Raw genomic sequence first — 7,869 nt, 5'->3', positions numbered from 1 at the left:
GGATACAGGAAGGTAGGATAGGGGAGCAGGGAAGCACATATCTTAATTAAGGGAGCCATCGTAGGGTTGGGTAGAGACTTGGACCTAGAGGGGCTTCCAGGTGCCTAAGGAGAGGTCCCCAGTTAGTTCCTGAGGCAGCTGAAGATATCTTACTTAAATGTATAAAAATAGATTTTAATAAAAATGTGGCTTGAGAGATAACTTACCAATTAAGAGCAGTGGGTTTTTTTTTGAAAATACAGAGGTTAGGTTGCTTGAACTTCTGTAACTTTTCTGGACTCAGCAGGTGCTGCACACAGACACAAGTAAGCAAACATCCATATGCATAAAATTAAGCTTAAAGAATGAAATCCTGTAGAGTAATTCAAAAGCCTTGAGAGAGGCAGTACTCAGGACTAGTTCAAATGAACTCTTTTTGGTCCTTTGCAGAAGGATCTCTAGGCTTTGTCTGAACCAGCATGTTCAGTGTCATAAGAAACCTTATTCTGAGGTTAGAAAGGTCAGAGTAGCTGTTTATTTAAGAACAAATTTTACCATGTGGATAGCAGTTTTCTATTATTTTGTATTCTTGTTCTATTTTGTTTGAATGTTGATAAATATTTTAAATATATCTTTTACATTATACATTATGATGTATCTTTTAACCATACATTATGTTATATTTAGATTATCATATATAATCAGAAGGATAGTTTTGCTCTGTAAATCTTTATCTGCCTCAGTGGTTAAACACCCCTTCTCCTGGCTTCTTTTTTGCTTTGTTCTGTTTTGTTTGTTCATTTGTTTGTTTGTTTTTTGCAACAGGGTTTCTCTGTAGCTTTGGAGTCTTTCCTGGAAGTAGCTCTTGTAGACCAGGCTGGACTTGAACTCACAGAGGTCCACCTGCCTCTGCCTCCCAAGTGTTGGGATTAAATGCATGCACCACCACTGCCTATCTAATCTTGTCCTTTATAAAGCTGTTCACTATATAAACTTGGGCTTGAATCCAAAAGAGACTTCGCAATGACAGCATATTGCTAGAACTTCAATCAATATTTTGAAGAGATATGGAGAGAGTGGACAGCCTTGTCTTGTTCCTGATTTTAATGGAATAGCATTGAGTTTCTCTCCATTTAATTTAATGTTAGCTATCATCTTAGTTTATATTGCTTTTATTATATTTAGATATGATCCTTGTATCCCTAAACTCTCCTAGACCTTTATCATAATGGGGTTTTGAATTCTGTCAAATACGTTTTCAGCATCTAATAAAATGATCATATGATTTTTTTTTCAGTTTATTTATATGATAGATTACATTGACAGATTTTCATATGGTGAACCAGCCCTGCATCTCTGGCATGAAGCCTACTTGATCATAATGGATGATTTTTTTATGTGTTCTTGGATTCGGTTTGCCAGTATTTTATTGAGAAGTTTTCATCAATGTTCATGAGTGAGATTGGTCAGTAACTCTCTTCCTTGGTTGAGTCTTTGTGTGGTTTTGGTATCAGGGTGACTGAACCTTCATAAAAAGAATTTGGCAATGACTCTTTTATTTCTATTATGTGGAACACATTAAGGAGTATAGGTATTATCTCTTCTTGAAAGTTCTTGTAGAATACTGCATTAAACCCATCTGGTCCTAAGCTTTTTTGGTTGGGAGGCTTTTGATGACAGCTTCTATTTCCTCAGGACTTATATGTCTATTTAGATTGTTAACCTGGTCTTGATTTAATTTTGTCATATGATATTTATCAAAAAATGTCCATTTATTTTACATTTTCCAATTTTGTTCCATACAGGCTATTGTAGTAAGACCTAATGATTCTCTGAATTTCCTCAGTGTCTGTTGTTATGTTTTGCTTTTCATTTCTGATCTTGTTAATTTGAGTGTTCTCTCTCTGCCTTTTGATTAGTTTGGATAGGCGTTTCTCAATCTTGTTGATTTTCTCAAAGAACCAGCTCTGTTTCATTGATGATTTGGATTGCTTTCTGTGTTTTTATTTTGTTGATTTCAGCCCTGTGATTGGATTATTTCCAGTCTTCTACTCCTCCTGGATGAGTTTGCTACTGTTTTTAAGAGCTTTTAGGTGTGCTGTTAAGTCTCTCATGTGAGCTTTCTCCATTTCTTTGTGTGGGCACTTAGTGCTATGAACTTTCCTCTTATCACTGCTTTCATATCATCACAGGCATGGATAAACATTTAGAAAACTACACAAGTAGTGGGGTAATTGTGGCACATGCCTTTAATACCAGCACTTGGGAGTCAGAGGCAGATCTCTGTGAATTTGAAGTCATCTTAGTCTGCAAAAGCTAGTTCCAGGACAGGCTCCAAAACCTACAAAGAAACCCTGTCTCAAAAAAAAAAAAAAGAAAGAAAAGAAAAGAAAAAAGAATAAAAGCCACACAAGCAATGTTCACAATGATTTTTATGTACATATGTTTGTATGTGCCAGTGCACATCTCTGTGTGCATGTATGTGAGTATGTGTGTGCATGAGTGTGTATATACTTGTGGAGATGTATGTATGTATATGATTGTGTATGTATGGGTGTGCATTTGTGTATTTATGTTTGGAAGATAGAGGCCAACCATTGGTTTAAGTACTCTCATTTCAGTGAATTTTTATTTTTTTGAGATATGGTATTTGATTGCTCTGTAACTTCCTAAGTATAAAAGACTTGCTGGGTACCTATTTGTCTGCATGTCCCAGTTACATCACTGGTGTTAAAATTCCTTGTGACCATACATTTTTTTCTTTTTCTTTTCAGCATGGATTCTGGGGGGCTCAAATTGAGATCTTTAAGCTCACAAGACAAGCTCACCTGTCTTCTCAGTCATTCACAACTCCAGCAACTTTGTTGTCACTCTGTGGTTTTGATTTAGTTTTTGAGACAGTTCTATGTAGCCACCTAGATACTGGTCCCTCAAGTGCAGTGTAACGTGTCTGTTTGAAAGCCAGATGTTGATATAAAGGTTCTTCCTCAATCTCTCTCCCCTCTTTATTTGTTTGTGACAGGAACACACACTGGAGCTCTCTGATTCTCCTACTGTAGCTAATCAACACATTCCAGGGATTCTCTTGTTATATTTCCTTCTTAGCTTGGATTACAGGGCTAGGGACCTACAACCTGATTTTATGTGGATTCTGGAAATCCAGAATCAGGTACACAATTATTGCACACAGCACTTTAACAACCCCTCAGGCCCCACAGACACCTCCTAAAAAGCAGACTATAAAAACATAATGTGAAAGATGAATACTTGCTATATAAACAGATTGACATGTGATAAGATACACTTATTAAATGGCTATCAATTGTGAAGTCTAGGCCGGGCGATGGTGGCGCACGCCTTTAATCCCAGCACTCAGGAGGCAGAGGCAGGCGGATCTCTGTGAGTTTGAGACCAGCCTGGTCTACAGAGCTAGTTCCAGGACAGGCTCCAAAGCCACAGAGAAACCCTGTCTCGAAAAACCAAAAAAAAAAAAAAAAAATATTGTGAAGTCTATGTGTGGAGTGTAGGAGTGTGTCACCATTGTTACAGTTTGACCATGAGATGCTCCCACAGTTCATGTGCTCAATGCCTCATTTCCCAGATGATTGCAGCATCTGGGGGTTGTGGCATCTTCAGAACCTGGCCTTTCCTGTATTTTTCCCTCTGGTTTCTAATGATCATATCATAAGAAAATCCAGAGTAACTTGTTTCAGCCACTGTGATTTTCTACCCTACGGGACAGGACTAAGGAACTGTGAACAGATGTCCCAAGAGGTAGCCACACCTATACTGTACTTTCTATAAGAATAGTTAATTGATTAGAACCTCAGTAATTGTGGTGAGGTTAAGAAAACAGAGGTCCGGAGCAAAATGAAAGTTTAAATTGGATTTATATTCAGCCACATTAATACCCAGGACACCTCCCCTTACAGCTGTAGGTATAGCATGACTGGCTGAGATGTTACGATACCTTTAGTTCCATATCTGTAACACTTGTAGGCATATCTGGACTTTCCAACAAGTTAGGATACCTTTTTCTCCAGAGTTATAACACTTTCAGGGATAACCTGACATCCTGACAAATTAGGACACTTTTCTTCTGGAGCTGTAACACTTGAAGTGCACACACACCAGCATTCATACACACACAATCATACTCATGCATATGCATGTTACACACACCCAAACTCACCCAGAAGAAATAGAATTTCTGAGTAGACTTTGTTCTGATTAATTGTCCATTAGCTTGGCACAAGCTAGGGTTATCTTGGTAGAGAAAACTAATTGAGAAAACACCTCAATCAGATAGACTGAAGACAATTCTGTAGAGCATTTTCTTGATTAATGATTCATAAGGGCCCAGGCCATTGTGAGTGCTTCCATTGCTGGTCTGGTGTCCCTGGGTGCTTTAAGAAATCAGATTGAACAAGCCCTGAGGAGCAAGCCAGTAAGCAGCAGCCTACCATGGCCCCTGCATCAGCTCCTGCCTCGAGAACATGGAATAAGTTCTTTCTTCCCCATGTGCTTTGTGGGCATGTTGTTTCCTCAAAGCAGTTGGGAGCAAACTAGGCTAACTTATCCTCAATAAAAAGGTTGAATTGGCAATAATAAAAAGCAGAAGCCCAGTTACTTTTCTGGTCAATTTACCCAACATTTAAAGAAACAATACCAATTGCTCAGAAACTGCTCAAAATATTAAAAAGAAAGATGTGAAGGAATGTTTAAAGACATTTTTATGAATTCCAAGGGACCAGAAATCTTACACACAGCTGCTGACTTGGAAAATTAGGCAGCTGCTTTGGAGCCTAGTAGCTCTTCCATACTTTAACCAGAGGGAAATATCTAACAGTATTGAAAAGGAGAAGAGTAGTTATCTTTGTGCAGAGTGGAAGCAACTATTAGCATCTCACCACAATTTTCCAGAATTTTCTACAGACTTTTCATGAGAGAGTTAATTTATAAAATAAGATTAGGAGAGAAGCTAATGCAATGCTTGATGATTTGCCTTTTCCCCCTTCCATTGATTTTACTATGATAATTTTCTATAATCCAATGTTTCTTTTAAAATATTTTTTTCACATCTGTTAAAAACCACCATTGAAATTTATATAAACATTCTTTTCAAATTGGACATCAAATTTTCATTATTTTTTGTAATGTGGATTAACATATTTTGTGCTGTAAGTAAAATTGGTACATATTAGTCATTGAATTAACCATATCTTTTTTTCTATGTCTCTCTGTGTGTGCATATGTGCACAAGTGCACTCATGTGGATGTGTGAATGTATTTTATGTATTCCAGGCTGATCTCAATCTTATTTTGTGCTTATGGAGTTTCTTTAACTTCTAATCTCTCCATCTCTGTCTCCTAAGTATGAGTATTGTAGGTATGCACCACCATGCTAAACATGTGCCCTTCATTTTTTCTTATACAAGATTCTTAGTGATGGCAGAGAAGGATGAAAAGATCTGACATTTTAAGGTCCTCTGTTCATATCCCAATTACTGTATAAGAAGTTTATATTGATTTATTACCCCTCCCACTTCTTAGTTAACAATAGGCACATGATCAAGAAAAGCTGATTCACTAAGTGTGTAAGGGAAGATGGTATCTTGTCAGAGACTGAATAGAAAGTAGCACAGCCAGAGTGCTGCCGGCCCCGAATCGTGCATGCTCAGAAGATATCTATGAGCAGTGGTAAATTCCCCTTGGGACTCTGTGTGTATCAGCTAGAGTGGGGGAGATTCATTCCAGCATTGCTACCAATCCCTTGGGGAGATCTCTACTTAGGAACCACCACTTGGGTAAAATTAAATCCTTGGCTACACAAGAGAAAACCATCTTCAGCAAAATTCCAAAAGACATAGAGGGAAAAAGTATGTATAACTAAGATAGATACAACATAGAGAGAGACACTGTACTTAGGTGTCCTTACTATAGATACTTAAATATTGGTCAGATGGCTTAATGGATGTAATTCATTGTTGGGTATATGCCTTTAATCCCAGAAGTTTGAAGCATCTGTCTCTGGTGGCAGCTAAATAATTTCTCCTCTGACTCTGTCTACTCTTTCTATATATTAATTCATTAACCAATAAAAGCAACTGTATATTGAGGGACTTCCCATACCACAAAGGCAGGCTGACACTGGTCTACATATTGAGTTCCAGACCAGCAATGGGCTATATAAGTCCTTGTCTTAAAAAATAAAATAAAATAATGTAATTTATAAAACTTAAAGATTGAGTACAAATTAAAAGTAGAAGTATATGAATCTAAACATTACTTATTTATGTACATTAATATTTGCCAGCACATATATATAATAGAATATATAATAGCATATATATGTACATATATATGCATCATATTTATTCGGAGTCCGTAGAGGCCAAAAGAGGGCATTGGGTCACCTGGATCTATGTTGTGATCTGCTTTGTGGGTGTGAATCCTCTGCCGAACAGTAAGTGATCTTAACTGCTGAGACATCCTTCCAGGTTTTATTCCTCATCCTCAGGTATTTCCTTTGTAAATGAAATTGTAAGGTGTATTAATTAGATTTAGAGATGACTATGGTATGCTAACACAGTAAAATGTAAGGCATAGACATTCTGGCCCTAATTAAAGAAAGTTGTTGATTGTTTTGTGGTTAGGTTTTTTGTTTGTTTGTTTGTTTGTTTGTTTTTTGAGACAGGGTTTTTCTGTAGCTTTGGGTGTCTGTCCCAGAACTAGCACTTGTAGACCAGGCTGGCCTCAAACTCCCAGAGATCTGCCTGCTTTTGCCTCCAGAGTGCTGGGATTAAAGGCGTGCGCCACCACCGCCCGGCCTGTGGTTAGGTTTTTATACATTTTTTAAAAAATATTTATTTATTTATTATGTATACAATATTCTGTCTGTATGCCTGAAGGCCAGAAGAGAGAGCCAGACCTTAAATAGAAGATTGTGAGCCACCATGTGGTTGCTGGGAATTGAACTCAGGACCTTTGGAAGAGCAGGCAATGCTCTTAACCACTGAGCCATCTCTCCAGCCCCAGGGTTTTATACATTTATTTTTATCCTGGCAACAAGGTTTCTCTGTGTAACCACTCTGGTGGTCCTGAAACTTTCTTTGTAGACCAGTCTGGCCTCAAACTCATTGAGATATTTGGGCCTCGCCCCCCTGAATGCAAGGATTGGAGATATACAACCCATCATGAGTTCTTGATCATTTTGAACATTCTCTTTGAGATATCTTTATAATGATGCATACTGCCTCTGCAGAAAATCCGTGTTTTATCACTTGTGGAAAAAATTCTTGACTCTTAGTGAGGAAAATATACCAACTAGAGCCCAAGGGGGAGAAGCTTCTATCCCTTGCCCTGCTCCTTTATTTACTTGCTCTTTCTAGCCTGCCTCACTGAGTCCCAGTGCACAAAGGCCAACCCAAAAGGGCCAAAAGAGTGCTCTTGAGAGGCTGTGGTGGCCTGGAATCAGCTTGCAGGAGGGCCACACTGATGTTTTGCATTCAATACACTGACTGCACCTCAAGCAGCTTCTGTCCCAAACAGCATTAGCAGCAGTTTGTGCTATGGGATACAGCAATGAAGGAATTCTGTTCCCTCAGGCACTGGCCTCAGACTCACAGAGATATGAGATGTGGGATCCTGTCAAGACACAAAGATACTCTATATCTAAATCTCTTATGCTTCTATTGAACTCAGGATTTATTTATTTTATTTTTTTTATTGAGAAAAAAAATTTTTGCCTCCTCCCAGCCTCTTACTCCTCCTGCCCTCTCCCCACTCCTCTCCTTTTCCCTCTCAAGTCTGAAGAGCAGTCAGGGTTCCCTGCCCTGTGGAAAGTCCAAAGTCCTCCCCCCTCCATCCTGGTCTAGGAAGGTGAACATC

The sequence above is a fragment of the Microtus ochrogaster genome, unplaced genomic scaffold (assembly GCF_000317375.1).
Source record: "Microtus ochrogaster isolate Prairie Vole_2 unplaced genomic scaffold, MicOch1.0 UNK296, whole genome shotgun sequence".
In the NCBI taxonomy this organism is placed as follows: Eukaryota; Metazoa; Chordata; class Mammalia; order Rodentia; family Cricetidae; genus Microtus; species Microtus ochrogaster.
Note: the sequence above shows the minus strand (reverse complement) of the source record.